Here is an 18,035-nt window from a genome sequence, read left to right as displayed (position 1 = left end):
AAACTGGTAAAGGATGCACTGAACATCTTCACACTATCTTTGCAACTTCTGGTGAATCTATAATTATTTCAAAATAAAAAGGTTTTTTTAAATGAACTAAGAAACCAAAATAGATTGTTGCAAAAGAAACCCCATAATTCTAATGTTACTATGATTCAGAAAGCAGTGTAGAGCCTTGAAAAGAGAAACAAAACATGTCTTGGTTTTCCTTTTATTCCTTTACTCTATTTCTCTGTCTCTCTTCTTTGTTTTCCTTTTTTTCTTCCTTCTGTTCTAATACTTTCTTTTCTTTTTTCCTCCTGTCCTAATCTCTTTCCCAAAATTACATCTTGAAAACTACATTCTAAGATTATTCCAAACAATAGAAAGAAGAGAAACAATAACAAAGGGCTTAAATGATAGAGAAAAGTTAGTGATGTTCCAATAAGTCTCAGTTGTTACTGGGCTACAAACCCATCCTGAAATTTTAGTTTATAGTTTACACAGCAGGACACTCATATGCTGCTTTATTAATATGCTAACTTTGGGCTAAAATAAGAACCAAATAACATCTCAGTTACAGTCACTTCAGCTTCTTTAATCTAATGGTGACCTATTAACAGCAAAGAACAAACTTTAGGGATGAGAATGAAAAATGCAGCTTAAATTGTAGAGTTTAGAATATTTATATATTTATAAAGGTAATTATAGATTGATATTTAGAACTATGTTTTGCTTAAAATTTGTTCATATAACAAAAATAAAATGGTTTTTTATGGCAAGAATTCCTATACTAACCCCACTAATATATCGAATAAAGATAAGCACCTCTGTTGCGGGTAAGTGCTCTTGAGAAACTACCTATAAAGCAAAGCACATTTTTCTTTTGATTTCCACATTAACAACAAAATATGTTTTTCTAGCAGTTCTTGCCAGTGGGAAGTGGGGTGATTAGAAGTTCCCCCGAGGATTGGAAGCGGGCTCAGGCCTCAGTCTGAACCCAAGCTCCAAGGTAAGGAGGCCCTGCTATTGACCTTAGACAGATGGTGAAACTCAGAAGTTTCGGCACCTTCTCCGTGAGATACCAGTGCTATCAGTAAATCATTCCTTGATCTTTAAATGTCATAGTTTATAGTTCTAAGTAAATAAGAAACATACACCTAAAATAATTCAAAGGGATAAGTGGCTTTTGTTCAAATAACAAAAAGGAAACAGAGCTTTTTCTTTTACAAAGGAAATCACATACTCCAGAAAGCCTACAAATATGTTTTAACTGAAATGCATCTGAATATTCCTTAAGGAAAAAGAAGTAGCTAATTATACTAAGAAATTTAATGAGATTATCACATACCTTAATGGTTCTGGAGTCACTGTAGACTTTTTTTTTAATTGTTAGAGAAATCCGTAACTTTGCTGACTTAAAGAAAATGGATAATGGCCCACTGGATTATTGGAAACCATTTTATTAAGTTCTTCCAACTCAAAGCGATCAAATGAAGTCAAGTCATGACAAATCTAGAAAAACAAGTTGTGAATTTAAAGAGGTACTGAGCCTTTCTGAAAGTGACATATAAAGCAGATGTGCCAAGAGCTACGTTCAACAAATGAAACCGTGGACCAAGTTTCAAATGCTAGGATGCATGGGCAGCCCTTCGTGCCTGAGTCTCTTGCTGACAGCAGTTTAATGTGATGTGAGGGGGAGAGCCAACCTCAGAAGACCCAGAGGATCAATTCTATCACTGGAGATCTTCTGTAACCTGGCGGGGACTTTCCTTCCAGCCTTTTTCTTGTTATCTCCTGCCCAGCTCTCCTCACTCAATTACCCTGGATTCTCTCTGGTCCAGATTTCACCCAACGCTCCCTGTTTTCTGTGCCTTTCCCATAGCAGGTAATACCTCTGCTGGAAAGGCTTCCTCACTCCCTCAGCATCCATTTGTTGAGTATCTGCTATGTGCCCAAAGCAGAGAAAAAGATAGATAGGGTCCTTGCCTTGGTAGAGTTTAACTGTAAGTGGGGTATACAGGTAATAAACAAGTAAACAAAAAAACAAGATAATTTTGGATTCTGATAAGAGCTGTGAAGGAAATCAACAGAGCAATGTAATAGAGAGTAGCTGGTGCAGAGAGGCAGGGTTTCAGGGAAGGCATCTCTGAAAAGATGACACTAAACCGAGAATTGAAGAATTAAAAGGAGCTTGCAGTGCAAAGAACAGAAATAGAGCTTCCAGGCAGGAGGAGAGAAAATGTGATGGCTCTGTGGTGGGAGTGGAATTGGTAAATTTTGACAATTGAATTGAAACAAAATGGCCAAAATATAATAAGTGATTCCAAGTGAGGTCGAAGAAGTGGGATTGCATAGGGTCATGTGGGATCTACAAGGCCGTGAGAAGGAGGTTATGTTTTATTTTTAGTAAGATGAAAAGTGATTAAAGAATTTTAAACATAGGAATAATATGATCAAATTTATATGTTAAAAATATTATTTTGGCTGCAATATAGAGAAAACATTTGAATTGGGGGGGAAAAAATAAAAGCAGGAAGATGTTAGGAAATTAGTGCCATAGACCAGGGATCTGTTAGGAAATTAGTGCCATAGACCAGGTAAGAGATAATGTTGCCTTGCACCAAGGTGGTAATGGTGAAGATTGAAGAAAGTGAATGGATTCTAATAATAGTTTGAAGGCAGAACCAACAACACAGAGTGTTTGGTCATGAAAGACAAGAAAAAATAAGCAATACAGGATGCCTTTTGGTTTAGAGACTTAAAAACTGAGATGATGGTGGCACCATCTAATGAAGTGGGGAAGACTGGGAAAGAGAAAGGGTTGGGGAGGAAAATGGAATCATATTTTGGGCATTGAAATACCTGTGGAACACCCACATGTAAATGTCAAGAAGCAGTTTTGATGACTATGAATCATAAAGCAGAGAGTGAGTTCCAATCACCACTGGTGAAATCCCACCCATTCTGTTTTCTATCTACATTTAAATATTTGTACACTTGGAGCAAAATTTCCACTTCTGGGTGTCTCTCCTCCAGGAAATACTTACATAAATGTATAAAGAGGTATGTACTAAGATATTTATTGTAGCATTGTTTGTGATAGCAAAAACTGAGATCAACATAAATATTCACAAAAAAAAGGGAGTGCCTGATAAGCTACAGTATATCCATAACATAAAGTCTCTGACAGTAGTTGATAGAGAGTTCTAGTGTTGTGAAATGAGATCACAGTACTATACTTTCTAGTATAAAAAGAAGTCAAGGAACTTCCCTGGCAGTCCAGTGGTTAAGACTTCACCTTCCAAAGTAGGGGGTGCGGGTTCGATCCCTGGTCAGGGAGCTAAGATCCCACATGCCTCGCAGCCAAAAAACCAAAACATACAACAAAAGCAATATTGTAACAAATTCAATAAGGACGTTAAAAATGGTCCACATCCAAAAAAATCTTTAATAAAACAGAAGTCAAGCTATAGAATTACATATAATATAATCTCATTTATGGGAAACAGTGGTATAGTACAAAGATGAATACATATGTAAACAAATCTATAAAAATAAACTTACATCTGGAGTGGAGAAGAGGGTGTGGGTGAGGAACAGGACTTGGGCTCTTTATTCTTCTCAAATATTGTTTGAATTTTTACCAAAAAATGTATAATGCATAATTTTAATATTTTAAATAATACTTAAGCCAGTAAGTCCTACCCACTGACTTCAAAAATAACAGAATCATACTCCTTTATTTTATAGAAGAGAGAAACAAGGACCAGAGAAGCTGAAGTATTTTATCAAAATTGCACAGCTGGTTGAGACTGAACTCAGGTTTCCTGATAGACTAGACTAGACTGCTTGGCTCTTACAGACATTAACTGTGTCTCAGTCAGCTCAGGCTGTCAGGCTGCTATAACAGAATACCATAGAATAGGTGGCTTATAAACAATAAACATTTATTTCTCACAGTTCTGGAGTCTGGAAGTCCAATAGCAGGCTGCCAGCAATGTCAGTTTCTGTGGCAGCACATCTTCCCAGATGCAGACTGCCAATTTCTCATTCTATCCTCACACAGAGGAAAGAGGGTTAGGGAGTTCCCTGGGGTCTCTTTTATAAGGGCACTGATCCCATTCATGAAGGCTCTACTCTCATGACCTAATCAGCTCCCAAACACCCCACCTCCTAATAACATCACATTGGGGGTTAGGACTTCAACGTATGAATTTGAGGGGGACAAATGTTCATCCATCACAACATGTTAGTATATTTTGTTAGCACATGTGCAGGTTTCGTTTCATTTATTAAGCATATATCTAGCTGTAAGCTGTGGATTTTGAGGATAAGATGTATGCAGGTATTCTATATACAAAGAATAGATGTGTATTGCTCTCTAGCTATAGGAGTAAGAAAGGAGGGATCCAAGGAATTTAAAGTGAGCCAGAGAGTTCTTGAATAAGTAGGAATTCCACTAAGAACAGGAAGGGCTGATCAGAACCTGGGATGACACATAACACCAGGTAGAAAGAGAATCTAACAGTTTGGGGTAAACTGATGGACTAGCCTCATACCCTAAGGAAATAATTGACTCTAAAGACCCACTTCCCTCTCCATCACGTCCTGAGAGATGATGCCTCGCATGATAACTGCTCATTAAATGAGGACTTGAAGGTATAATGAAGCAAATAGTAAACGGAGGCAGAATTTTCTTGGGACCTTGCTGGGGCATAACCACCTGACACCTGTCTACCAAGAAGTGTTCCAAATCAGAAGAAAATCAGCATATGTTTTAGGGTTTATTGAACAAATGTCACTATAGAAATAAACATTCTGTTATTAGAAATTTGTATGCACTTAATGTAATTAAAATATTTTTATTGCAGTGAAAATAAATCTTACTGCCTGGATGGTTTTAAGTCTCAGAAATATATCAGCTCAACCACTGAGTCTTCCTTGCTGTCACCAGCAAGATATGCTTCCTCCTGCCTCAATTCCTAAAATGCATCCTTTGTGTCACTCAAGCCACTTGCCACAAACAGCCGTCTACGGCAGCAGCTGTGAATACGTCCTCTCTCCCATTTCTGGTGTTGTTAGCTTCTGCAGCCCAGGAACCTTATCTTATTCACGGCTGTGTGCTTCGCAGCATCTATTATAGAGACTCGAAATTTATAGATAGCAAGGAAATGCAATTTTAAAATGTTTAAAAGCAAGCAGGTCGTAAACCGAAAGGCTTAGAGCTGATGGCAAATCATACCATATACTTATCCTCTCCATAACCATTTAAGTACATATTTAAAAATCAATGGACAGCAAGGACAGTCTTGAAAAGGAGAAATTTCTAAAAAGCAGCCTTGGGCAGTTGAGAAAGGGAGAAAGAGGGAGGGACAGTGCGTCTTCATCCTATGTTATTTCATGTTTTTCACTATTTCTTAACCTTAATAACCCATATTTCTCCGTCTCTTACATCTACAAGCGTGATATAGAAACCCACACCCCCTACCAAGTCCTCCCCTCCCCATCACCATTCCCAAAAGGGTATCTCACGTGAACCCATAAACATTCCTATCAACGTAGTCCCCTGCCCACAAAGCTCCTTGATTGTCACGTGGTACCTCCCTCTGCCACAGCTGCCTTAGTCCTCGGCCAAGGCTCCTAAGCCCTTTCTCTTAGGACTCCCAAAGCTGCATTTTCAAGCTACCAGATGCATAAAGAGATAATGGGGTCCTCATAGACGCTGAGGAATCTGCCTCATTTCTCCACTACATTACTTGGATTCAAAGAAGGGATGCTTATATCCATTGGTCTCCTGCAGAACTTCAGAAAAGCGGTTCCTTCAGCTTCTACCTGGAGGCCTAACATTTCTCCTCATCCCTCCACCTGCTAGATGCCTGTGCAAACCTCTTCCTCATTTTCTTTCATAAGAAAGAATAATCCCTTATGAAAATTCATGCTTGGAGGACATGCTCTTACCTCAGCTATGCCCAAAAGCTCTTAAGACCTCTCCCTACATCAGCCATTCAGTGCTTCAGGCCTTGCCTTATCCTACCCTGATTGGCTAAAGAAGAAGCGCAGAGCCTCAAAATCCTCCGAGAAGTCATCCCAAATTAACCATACACTTCCTCCAGCTCTGACCCTAGGGGCTGAGAAACTTGCCCCTTCCGGTCCCTTCTCAGTGCTCATGTAGGCAATTCATCCAGCTCCATCCACAGTTCAGGCTCAGCCATGTGGAGTGGGGCTTGAGGGGTGTGAGAGTATTGAGAGAACCCTGCATGGCTGCAAACTCCACGGTCCCTCGTTCTTGTTTCAATTGTGCTGGGAAAGTAAATAACTCCCTAGTAATGCTCCATGTTCCTTGACAGGCTTTCTGACAGGTCTAGGAGTAATTTTTTTCCCCTAGGCCATATCTTAAACGGCCAAACTCAGCCTTTTCATAGGAGTTCAGGAATTCAAGAAATATCATGGGTTGCCCATGTTCATCTTCTTTCCCCAGCACAATTATTCACACTTTCTTAAAACTTCTCTACGTATCATCCTACTTAGGGGAACACATTTCAGTGGAGGGAACTCATGACTTCTTCAGTCAATCCCTTTTGTTTTTGGATAGCTTCAATAGTCAGAAAGTTCTTAAGAAGCATGAGTCCAAGGGACTTCCCTGGTGATCCCCTGGTTAAGACTCCGTGCTTCCACTGAAGGGGCACGGGTTCAACCCCTGGTCGGGGAAATAAGACACCATGTGCTGCACGGCACAGTCAAAAAATAAAAATGAAAAAAATAAGCATGAGTCCAAAATCTGTCTTCCTACCTAGGTTCCGAAAGTTTACCTTAACTTCTAAACTCTTAGCCTACTTTGTCACATAGTGAATACTAGATAAATAGTAAGTCTGACATGGGTATCATTCTGAAGTAGTTCACTAAAGTATATTAAGATCATGGATGTTGAAGGCAGGAAGACCTGAGGTGAAGTGTAACCTGGGGTAAAGTATTCCCTATACCTCAATTTCTTCATCCATAAAATGTGGAAAATAATAGCTCTTACCTTACAGTGTTGAGAGGATTAAATGATATCGTGCAAGCCATGCACTTAGTACAGCGGCCAACAGTAAGCTCTCACAATATTTTGTTATTATTAATATTACCATCAATAATTTTTTTCTGGCAATCCTCTCTTTGATTGAAAAACTATCAGGCATATCCACTAAAACGAGATGGACAGAAATAATCCGTTGTGAGAATTAACAATAGAAAACCTCCAATTGTTGGCAGGGACTCTATCTTAGTCCAGCTCTTGATCTCTTGTGCATAACATAGTGCTTTTCTACATCCTTTGGGATCTTGGGCCTATTTCACTATTGCTTATGTAGATGGATATCACAATCTATCATTTCTACCAGTTAATGGTCATAGAGTTGGAAAGGTCTTGGTGACTAAGTCTCTCCTCTATAATTTACATAGATTGAAGCTAAGACTTATAGAGAGGGAATAATATGACCAAGGCCATCTGGGTTTTTATTAGAACTAGAACCAAAAAATAACTTCTGACTCCCAAGTTAGGATTCCTTAAGTATCAAGAAATATATAAATATTCAACATCTTTGGATTTCTGAGCTCTGTTCTGTGAGGGTGACTAAATGTGTAGCCTCCCTTTATTTCTGCTAGAGGCAATTAGAGAGATATTGGCTAACCTTTCCTCCCCCTTCCCCACCCCCCCGCAAGTTATTGCCATAGATTTTCTACTGATCACCCTCTTAAATCATATTACTTAACTGAATTGGGCCTCTTTAAATGCAGGTGAAAGAAAACCAATGCAAACTAATGAAGGCAAAGGAAAATTATTAGGAAGATTGGTAAAAGACTTCCAGAACTGAAGGAAGTGTTGACTTTGAATTTATTTATTTATTTATTTATTTATTTATTTATTTATTTATGGTTGCATTGGGTCTTCGTTGCTGTGCATGGGCTTTCTCTAGCTGCGGCAAGCGGGGGCTGCTCTTCGTTGCGGTGCGCGGGCTTCTCACTGCGGTGGCTTCTCTTGTTGCAGAGCATGGGCTCTAGGTGAGCAGGCTTCGGTAGTTGTGGCATGTGGGCTCAGTAGTTGTGACTCGCGGGCTCTAGAGCACAAGCTCTGTAGTTGTGGCACACGAGCTTAGCTGCTCCGTGGCATGTGGGATCTTCCTGGACAAGGGCTCAAACCCGTGTCCCCTGCATTGGCAGGCAGATTCTTAACCACTGCGCCACCAGGGAAGTCCCAGGGAGTGTTGACTTTGGAAAGGAAAGAAACTTCTGGGGTTCATCGACCTTTTGCCCAGAGTACTGCCATTAATGCAATGTGATTCCAACGACAGCCAGCCTCTGTCTCTTTTGTTCTTAGCTTTAAATGAGACATTGAAAAAGAGACATACAGACAGAGAGGGAATAGATGGGTCCAGCTTGGATCCAGTGTCTACCCATGGACCACTTTGCTAGTGTGAGAGTTGGAAGGTTACCCACATTGTGTAACTCCACTAGAGACCTCCTTCCCCTGGGCATGAGGGGCTCTAAATAAAAAGTATAGAATCATTGTGAGCAAAGCAGCTGCCCCAAGAAGTGTGTACTACATTCCACTATGTGTTTCCCCAAGCAGATTGTGAGTTTCTATTTGTCAGGGACTCTGTCAATTTCACCTTTATTCAGTATTTTCAAACACCTTCCTAGCCTGTGTGTAATAAGTATTCAATGAACATTCATGGAATTGAATGTATTAGATCTGCAGTTTTTCTTGATCCGGACATACCAGCCCAAGCTGAGAACACTATGGTCTCCAACTAACAAAAAAGAGGCTTCTGCGTGTTTTTGGTCCCTTGGAAAACATACATCATACCCAAGTACCCAACTAACGCCACCTGGCTCATACATAAGTAATACGTGCATCTTGGCTCTAAGGAAAACTGTCCTGATTGTGCTTCTCTCTCCAGCTTCCTGGAAGGATAGGGCACTTCTTCCTCAGACTACTTACCTCCTGGAAACGTCTCTTCCTGACAGCCTGGCACTTGCCCACAGTTCTGTCTTCTGTGGTGGAAATGGAGCCCTGCTGTGCTCGGGTCATTAGGATTCTCATCTTCCCTCCTCATATGACAGACATCGGAGGCCATGTTCTCTTCTCCTGAGAAAAAGTCCCAATTAAATACGCTCATTAAAGCCCTGTGATTCTAGGCTTTCTTCAAATGCATAACAAAAATGAATCAATTTCTGCTGACCTGAAGCCTGGCCAGGGAGTGCTTGGCCCTGGCCGAGGTGTGGGCTGACTGCCAGAACCTTGTGGGATGTACTAGGCAGTTTTCACTGTCATATGCCAGACCTTCACTGCTGCCCCTCCAGCTGGTTATTAGATGCTGGCAGGCAACTGCATAAAGAACCCTGAACAGAATATCACAGTTTACCCAGAATCAAAAGATTGATAACAAATTAAGGTGAAATTGAGTGCAAATCTGCCCCTTCTAGCCCCTCACTGGCCACATCTACCATGCCTGGCAGTCTAAGTATAGGCTGTGATGCAGTGTGGTAGGGAGGAGGCATAAGACAGGAGGTCAGGGCCCCCAGCTGTCCCACAAACCCCGTCACTAACAAGTTGTATAATCTTTCAGCTTCAGGTACCTCGTGTGAAAAGAAGATGTCGCTAAGACCTTGCAGTTCACAGGCTTCAACTTAAGGTATGGTCCCAACTGACTTTACTGCCATTGACACCACCACTAGTAGCTAATATATACAAAATATTTACTCTGTGTCAGACACTCTGTACTTAATTACTATGCATAAATTCATTTAATCCTTATAACAACCCTTTGAAGGAATTAGTAATATTACTGTTCCTATTTTACAGATGAAGAAACTGAGATTTAAAGAGTGAAATAACTTGGCCAAAGTTACATCAGCTAGTCAATGACAGAGCTCCAGAACTCATGTTCTTCATACCTAGGGTACCTCAATAACGTCTCAGGTACCAAAACCACCATGGTCATGCTTAGCTTCCTTTTGGTGTCCTCTGCCTCAAACACTTGGTTTCTCGTCCTAAGTACAGGATTTCATCTCCTGCAAATTGGTTCACTATTTTTGGACTCACTGACCATTTCTGGGGACTTTATTCCATTTAAAAATCAGCCCATCTTTGCCTTCTAAAAACCACCAAGGTATAGCTAGTCTGTATTTGCTCTGATCTCTATAAATTCACCCATGTATAATTCTCATTGGCAGTGAATGTGTTGCCTCATTAAGTCATTACTTTTATTATTATCATTTATCTCTTGGTCATCTTTTGCCATTTATGTCGTATCTTACCAATCAGATTGAATATCTTGAAGATGAGGACATGGATCATACTTCTTTGATCTACTCTTAGCCCCTGGCACAATGCCTTGTGCCAATCTTTAAATGTTAATTGGGTTTGCTGCAGCTTCTCTTCCAGCTTCAACTATACTCCTCATTAGGCGGTATCTCTATGGTTGTAGGAGCCCTCTTTGGAAACTATGGTAATAGAATTGTCAGCCAGAATCCTGGTGACTTTCATTGTGCAGGCAAGACTGGGAAAGGGCACCCTGACCTATGCTTACGCCAGCTGAGGTGTGTTACTTGTGCCAGAGCCTCACTATGTCCATATACCTCCGTGTGTCTGATGGGATCAGAGCAAGCATTTCTGGTGATGCCAGCCAAGAAAAAACAGCTGGCAAATGTAGAAAAGCTGGTACCAGGCACCTGGCCCACTTAGATCAGCTTTATGTGCCAGCTTCACATTTTGTATCAAGGCCTAAGTTGAGAGTAGGGAGTGACTATATCTTCTCTCCTCGCCAAAAGCTGGTCTGTGGATGCCAGGTTCATAACGGTCATCTGTTGGGCTGTCTGTCCACAGCACCTGCAGCTAAAACAACCAAATCCAGAGGTTGCCAAGATCTTGGCACTCCCAGGGTATAATAACAATGCCAAGAGTTGAAGGGGTAATGAATGTCCAAATTATCTTGTCCCCTCCTTTTGGAGTTTCCAACACCCTAGTGCTGAAGGAAAGCTGAAAGTTTTTCCAGGTGCATTGTATTTTACAAATGTCATGTATTTCAGCAAACAGAAGAGATACAAAATGATTTGGCAAATTGTGAAGAGCTCAATAATTATCAGGAGGGATGAAGTCCTTTTACTCCTTCTACAATACTGAGTTATAAACAACTCCCAATGTACTTTGAATAGTCAGCTGTTCCCCAGTTTCATTGACAAGGCAGGATAAGTCAACTCTGGCAACAGCAAGAAGAGAAAATTCTAGCCAAAGTTTTTAAATTCCACTCCTTCTAAGACTGCTTTAAGGAGGTGGTGAGAAGGGAGGGCTCTGAACAGGGGAAATGATAACACAAGGAGTAAATATAAAAACATTTCTATTACTATTTAAGCCTCTGTAAAGATAATTGACATTTTAAAACAAAAATAATAACAATAAACTGTGTGACCTATAACATATGTAGAAATTAAATGTATGACAACAATAGCACAAAGGCCAAGAGGGGAGAAATGGAAGTGTACTCTTAAAAGTTTCGAATACCTGATGTGAAATAGTATAATATCATTTGAAGATAGACTGGAAGAAGTTTAAGATAAATACCATAAACCCTAAAGAAGCCACTAAAATAAAACAAGAGTTATAGCCAATTTGGCAAAAAAACATAAAATAAAATGGAATCTTAAAAATAAAATACTCATGTAACCCAAAAGAAGGCAGAAAAAGAAGAAAAGAGGAATAAAGAACAGATGGGAACAAATAGAAGTGAAACAGCAAGGTAGATTTAAGGTAGCAAGGTAGATTTAAACCCAATCATGTCAATAATCATATTAAATGTAAATGGTCTAAACACCCTAATTAAAAGGCAGAAATTGTCATACTGGATTTAAAAAGCAAGACCCAATCATATGCTGCCTACAAGGAACAAGTGTAAATATAAATACATTAAAAGTAAAATCATGGAAAAGATAAACCACGCTAACATTAAATGCAAAAAAAAAAAAAAAAAGATGGAGTGGCTTGATTAATAGCACACCAGGAAGATTTCAAAGCAAAGAATATTACCAGGGATAAAGAGGATCATTTCATTTCCCAATGATAAAGAGACCAACCTTTAGAAGAGCTAAAAAACTGTAGAACTGAAAGAAGAAATGGACAAGCCCATAATTATAGTTTAATCATGGAAAGTGTGTTCTTTGCCCACACTGTAATTAAATTAAAAATCAATAACATAAAATTCTGGAAAGTCTCTAAGTATTAGGAAACTAAATAACATGCACCAAGTTCTTTCTTGCCTTAGTGCCCTTGAACGTATAGTTTCCTCTGTCTCAGATAATTTACCTTTCACATAACTGACCTTTTCTTCTGTTTCAGGTCACCTCCTCAGAGAAGGCTTCCTAGACCCTTATAAAAAAGGTCACGTCCCCACTTCATCCTACTGCACCTCCAGTTACTGTCTATTACATACCTTGATTTTTCCTTTCCTAAAAGTTCATCAGAATCTGTAATTATCATTTTTTTATTTGCTTATTTGCCTACTGTCTGTCTTTCTACAGCATATAAACTTTTTAAAAGTATATGAATATTAGATCAAAAATTTTTTTTAATTATGGTAAAATATACGCAATACAAAAGTTACCACTTAACAGCATATAAACTTTTTGAGGGCAGGAACCTTATCAGATTTTTCTGTACCCCAGTGCCAAGTATAGTATGCGGCAGGTCCTAAGAACTCAAAATCTATTTGTTGAATTAATGAATAGAACATTAAAAGGAGGATAATTCCTACACCGCCTACTTCACAGAACTCTTATAAGAGAGAAAAACGACTCTGAAACACTACCCGCTTAAAAATAGAAAGGCATTGATGTTTTTATTATTTTCAGTGGGTTGCAGCTCAGAGTTCAATGCTGATTAGATAACGAGCACAGTTGAAATTGGGCTGGACGAATCAGGACAGCTTCCTCATAGGGGCAGAGTCTAAATCGCTGCAAGGAATTGTACCTTGCCTGCCTGCACATGTCTGGATCTAACTTTGAGCTCTTTCCCCTCGTGGCTTCACAGGTAATAATTTCACTGCTATCTCTTATTAAGGATGTTCTTTCCCTTCCCCTCAGAAGAGCAGGCGGGGCTGGCATTTCTGACAGAGCAGCCAAGGAGCATAACTCTAGGCACACTGAGAGAATTCTAATGACTTTGTGTCTTTCCTCAAAGGGCTGGCAGTTTTCAGATCTTCTGTGCATTTAAGTAATAACAGCATTCAGTTATACATACATACATATTCTTTTTCAGATTCTTTTCCCTTATAGGTTATTACAAAATATTGAGTAGAGTTCTCTGTGCTATACAGTGGGTCCTTGTTGGTTATCTATTTTATATAGTAGTGTGTATCTGTTAAACCCAAACTCCTAATTTATCCCTCTCCCGCCCCTTTCCCCTTCGGTAAACATAAGTTTGTTTTCTATGTCTGTGGGTCTATTTCTGTACACCTAAAACTAACACAACATTGTAAATTAACTATACTTCAATTAAAAAATTAATTAAATTTTAAATTTAAATTTGGGCTTCCCTGGTGGCGCAGTGGTTGAGAGTCTGCCTGCCAATGCAGGGGACACGGGTTCGAGCCCTGGTCTGGGAAGATCCCACATGCCGCGGAGCAACTAGGCCCGTGAGCCACAATTACTGAGCCTGCGCGTCTGGAGCCTGTGCTCCGCGACAAGAGAGGCCGCGATAGTGAGAGGCCCGCGCACCGCAGTGAAGAGTGGTCCCCGCTTGCCACAACTAGAGAAAGCCCTCGCACAGAAACGAAGACCCAACACAGCCATAAATAAATAAATAAAAGAAAGGCAAGTAACTTTATGTTCTTTATGTAAACATATAAGAAAATAAATCTATATTTCTAAAAAAAATAAAAAAAATAAAAAAAATAAAAAATTTTTTAAATTAAAAAAAATAAATAATGACAGTATTGAGGCCAAACTAGCAATGATCCTGTGGAAGGAGGAGCCCTCAGTGTTGCTGAGAATAAGGGATCTCGCTCACCGCCTTGCGTCCTTGAGGCTTGCCAGAGAAAACTGGCTTTCTCTTGAAACCTGAAGGCGAAACACCTTACCTAGGCAAATGCAACTTACGGAGATAGGAATATTGGGGGTGGGGTAGGAGGTTAAGTAAGAACCCTGGATTCGTAGGTGCAAAAGGCAGACTCAAACTGAAAAAAAAAAAAAGTAAACAAAATGATGTGCTAACCAACGCACAGTTTGAATGGTAAGAAAAATCCTGAAAAGGGTGTCAGAGAGACATGGGTCCCACCTCTGGACCTCACTGTGTGATTCTATACAAGTTATTTCCCATTATAACTGGGTTTGGCCTTCTGAAAAAATGAGAACTTTTTTTGGATGAAACTTGGATGAAATCATCTCTCAGTTCCTCTCTGGTTCTGCTATTCTTATGAAACCCATATTCTCCCTGTGAAAATCACAGAGCAAGAGTCATAGAGATCCTTTGACCACATTTGTTTAATCACCTTAACCACCTTGAGAACTTAAGACTTAGGACTCTTCCTGACCTTGTTTAATCCAGCTTTTCAATCAGGGTTCTTATTTGCAGAATTGGGGGTGGGGCATCACGTGACAGATTAAGTTAAAAAGGAGCTCATTGAAAAGCTAGTGAGCACAGAATCACGGGAAGCCTGAAGAAGCTGGAGGGGACGCCAGGCCTGGGGCCAGCCAGGGCTGCAGCCATCATGTAACCCATCTGGTGCCCTGAGGACCCTACACTCCTGCCATGAGCACTGGATGCCAAGTGGGCACCACCGTACCCTTCATGTTTGACATGGGAGATCACAGTGTCAGCCCTGGAAGCTCCAGCAGCTGCTGCCACCACCTGCTTCTGGATTGGACTCTTGGCCGCACCTGAACCAAGCCAAGTCACAAGCTCCCAACTGGGTCTTGGTGGCTGGGACAAATGGCCTTCGCTTCCATCATGTAACCTAGTTCTAGGCCCAGGAGAAATGGGAAAGTGAATATTTGGATTTTTCAACGTCTGCAGCGGAAGACAAGTTCCATCTCTCACCAAGATTTATGAGGTGGAAAATTCCACCACAGATGCGGAGGTTCAGATATGTTGCAGTCACAAAAAAAGATAAGTATTTAAAACATCTGAAGTATTTATCAGTAGGAGAAGAATATGTCTCCATATAGTGCCCCATACCATTTAGAACTCCAACTTCTAAAATCTAGACCTGGAAGATAGACTACAAACCACTTCATCCAGCTCCTTTTGTTTTCCAGATGAGAAAGCAGGGCTTTAGACAGGGATGGTAACCAGCCCAAGTTCACAGCTGGACCAGAACTCAGGTTTCCTATTTGGGGGGCCAATTGTCTTTCCAGTAGATCAGGCTGCCTTACAAGACAAAAACCGGAATCCCTTCTTTGTCAGATTAGATTCAATGCCAAATGTTCACAAAACATATTTATTTTTGCACCTTAGCTTGATTTGACTTATTGCAAAGATTTTGAGATTAAACAGATGTAGCCATGATTCCTCCCCCTCAAGTTTCAGATTCAAGTCGTATTTATTAACCACCTATCACAAGGGCAGACATTGAGCTGGTGTTTTCCTTAATGTTGCAGGAAGTTCAGGGATCTGTTTGGGCCTGAGGAACACCTGGTGATGGGAACTAGAGCACTGCAGAGCTTCTCTTGCAATCTGTCACCTCTGCTTCTCTCTAATCATCATTTTATTCTTTTCGATAGATACCTCTGCATCTGGTCCTGTTGGCTGAAAACAAGATCTGCAACAGCTGTGAAGAGTTATGTTACAGCCATAAAAAGGAACGAAATTGAGTCATTTGTTGAGACGTGGATGGATCTAGAGACTGTCATACAGAGTGAAGTAAGTCAGAAAGAGAAAAACAAATACCGTATATTAACGCACGTATGTGGAACCTAGAAAAATGGTACAGATGAACCGGTTTGCAGGGCAGAAGTTGAGACACAGATGTAGAGAACAAACGTATGGACACCAAGGGGGGAAAACCGCGGTGGGGTGGGGATGGTGGTGTGCTGAATTGGGCGATTGGGATTGACATGTATACACTGATGTGTATAAAATTGATGACTGATTAAAAAAAAAAGTTGTATTAGTGTCTAAGGGCTTAGAATGCTCAGGAGACAGGTGAAGGGAAGTTAAATCCTGGATATTTGGTAATTTGAATACAGGATTCCCAGAAGAAAAAAAAAAAAAAGAGTTATGTTAAAGTGTCAGTAAACGGCCTGGTTCCCTTGGTCCCAGTACCATATTACCAAGGAAGAGACAATCGGCCCAGGATGTCCATCCCTAGACCATCAACTGTAGCCAGGGGGTCAGAACCACATTGTACAACACAGCTGCTCCCAGAGTAACTAAAGGGACGTGGAGGACACTCCAGGAAAACCTGGGAAATGCTCAGACAAAATATTGACTTCGGGACATACATACGAATTAATTTAACACTCACACTAGCCCCATTCATTCACTTATTCATTAAATATTTACTGAATGCTGCTGCTTTCTAGGTCCTATTTTAGATAAGAGGGGTACAGCAGTGAGCAAAAGAAGCAAAGAAGACAGAAAAAAAGGATAAACAAGGAAATATACTGTACATCAGACAGGGGTAAGTGCCACATAAAAAATAAAACAGGGTAAGGAATAAAGATGGAGGTGGATGTATGTGCACACATACACTATTTTAGGAAGCATGGACAGAAAAGGCCTCATTTAGAAGAGGATATTTGAGGTGAATTTTGAAGGAAGAGAGAGCAAGTCATGAGGCTATGGGGTAAAAGCATTCCTGGCAGAAAAACAAGTGCAAAACCCTCAGGCTGAAACGTGCCTTGTGTGGTCGAGAAATAGCCAAGAGGTTGAATTGGCTCTATCAGAGAGTGAGAGAAAGAGTGTCAGGAGATGACGTCCATGAGGTGAGAGGGACCAGATGATGCCTGGCCTTGGGCACTTTAAGGACTTTGGCTTTTATTCTGAGTGAAATGGAAAGTCATTCAAAGGTTTGAAGACTAGAAGTAACAGAATCTTGCATATGTCTATTGTGCTGAGAGGGTGCTAGCAAAACAGCATGGTAGTGAGAAGGCAGTCAGATTTTGGATTTATTTTGAAGGTGGAACTGACAAGATGTGCTAATTGACTGGATATGAGAGATGAGAAAAAGAGGAGATTTAACGATGAGCAACTAGAAAGGGAGAGTTGCCATGTACTATGATGGACAAGACTAGAGGAGAAGCAGGTCAGTGAGGTGAAGGAAACTAAGAGTCCAGCTGGGGGCATGTTAAGCCTGAGATGCTGCTTAGACATCCAGGTGGACCTTGAGGGGGCAGTTGGCTGAATGAATATTGAGTTCATGTGGGAGGTTCTGCTAGAGATACAGATTTTGGAATTGTCAGTACAGAGATGGTACTTAAAGCCTTGAAACAGAATGATATCGCCTTGAAAGTGAATATCAGTAGAGAAGAAATGAGGGCAGAGGAGTGATCCCCAGAGCAGTCCCCAGAGTAGGTCAAATCAGAGAGTGAAATGTGTATGAGATATTGAAATCAAGAGTTATGATTAGGAATAGGCATAAGTTAAATAATTTACCTCCGATCTGGTGAGTGGAGAAGCCAGTTTCCATTCCAGTCTATCTGATTGCAATGACTTGGCCATCATCCACCTTCTCCTGGTTGATGATGTTCATATCTTCTCTGCCTTCTGGCCTTCATTTTTCCTCCCATTACCGCTTTTCTCCTAACTTCCTCATCATAGAACACTTCCTACATTCATAACAGGAAGCTGAGGCTCAGAGAGGCTAAGAGACATCGTCTAACATCAGAAAACAGCTAGAAAGTGGAATCGTTTGCTACACAAGAGGTAGGATGAGAAACATGCCAAAGAGCCGAATGCCCAAATCAAGACGAAAATGCCTCCTGTGAAGGAAATAATAGCGGTGAAGGATTCAGACAGGCGAGAGCAAGGTTTTACGGCAGCCCAGATGTCTCCGAGCCCCTTTTGGTTTCCTCTCATTTAT

General features: G+C 40.5%; 1 long non-coding RNA gene across 1 annotated transcript; it reads right to left on the bottom strand.

Annotated features, from left to right (window-relative positions):
- Window positions 1-1,466: 1,466 nt before the first annotated feature.
- LOC132365377 (uncharacterized) lies at window positions 1,467-17,770 on the bottom strand. Its single transcript, XR_009503085.1, has 3 exons — window positions 17,609-17,770; window positions 8,963-9,109; window positions 1,467-1,494 (listed from the first exon to the last, which is right to left on the bottom strand). It is a non-coding gene; the product is annotated as an uncharacterized LOC132365377 (long non-coding RNA).
- Between the last annotated feature and the right edge of the window lie 265 nt (window positions 17,771-18,035).

The sequence above is a fragment of the Balaenoptera ricei genome, chromosome 4, assembly GCF_028023285.1.
Source record: "Balaenoptera ricei isolate mBalRic1 chromosome 4, mBalRic1.hap2, whole genome shotgun sequence".
In the NCBI taxonomy this organism is placed as follows: Eukaryota; Metazoa; Chordata; class Mammalia; order Artiodactyla; family Balaenopteridae; genus Balaenoptera; species Balaenoptera ricei.
Note: the sequence above shows the minus strand (reverse complement) of the source record. Positions and strands in the feature narration are given on the sequence as shown.